We start from the raw sequence: 1,185 nt of genomic DNA on the forward strand, positions 1-1,185 counted from the left end.
GATATTCCAACATATTATTTGTAGATCTATATGTATGTGGTAAAGCTATTAGCTTAGTTGCAAGCTAATTTCTGAGTGTTTTTTTTCCTAAAATTTGAGTTCTGAGTTTAATGTGTATGTGGGGGAAGGTGAAAACTCTCGGCCCATAGTCTGTACAGTACATATCTTTAAATCTGTGTGAACTGTTTATAGATATTATCCTTGTTCCCAGGCATTGCGCTGTGGTCTGTGACTCTGTGTGCATCCCCTCCACTCCACACACACACATACTAGAACAAGAATAGGTTGTCCCATACATAATCGAGGGAACACTGCAGAAATTATTGGTTCTTAGGTACTGTCAGTTCTTGCTGATGATAAAGTTATAAAGCTGCCACTTCATTTATAGCATTTTGCAGTAGTCAGTTGCATTGTCACATTTTTCATAGATGGGATGGCACTTGACAGTAAAAATGAATTTATATATGTAACCAAACCCGTCCTGTCAAATGTTCCAAAGATGGGTTTGCAACGAAGTAGAAATGTCCGTGTTTAGCTACAGTTCTTGCTGGAGCTTTTTATTTTTCCACTTCAATTGCATGTGAAGAAGGCAGCAGCAGCACATAAGAAAAAGCAATATTGCTTCATTGACATGAGATTACATACACACTGACACTTTGAGATGCATCTTTATTCTACTATTCAGTGTAATAGACAAGCTATTTCTGATCATCCGATATTGCATCAATGCACATACCAGGGCTAATTCTCAGTAATTTCAAAATTTTGATAGTTTTAAAAGTTGTAATTTCTTTTACAAGTTTCGGAATATTTGCAAAATTCCGTCTCCAGTAACCAATAGGCGCAAGACTCGCGAATATCTTCCCTCTTTTTATCCTACTTACCTACCTATTCGATTATGATTTGTTGCCGAAATTCAAACTAAAAGTGTGCGTACCAAATTATTTAGATTCATGGTATCCATCCTGTACATAGGAACAACTGATAATAAGCAAACAGGAGTAGGAGAACAGTGGACCTTATGGTCCTTACTTTTATGTAGGGAAACCTTGCACAGCTACTCATAGGAACTGACATATACACCAAGTGGTCTCCCCTGCACCATCTATAATACTCTCTCTCACTTTTATATGATCAACACAAATATGTTGTTTCAGACCAATAATTTCTTCAATTTTGTTAGTT

Source organism: Apium graveolens, chromosome 8 (assembly GCF_009905375.1).
Source record: "Apium graveolens cultivar Ventura chromosome 8, ASM990537v1, whole genome shotgun sequence".
Classification (NCBI taxonomy): domain Eukaryota; kingdom Viridiplantae; phylum Streptophyta; class Magnoliopsida; order Apiales; family Apiaceae; genus Apium; species Apium graveolens.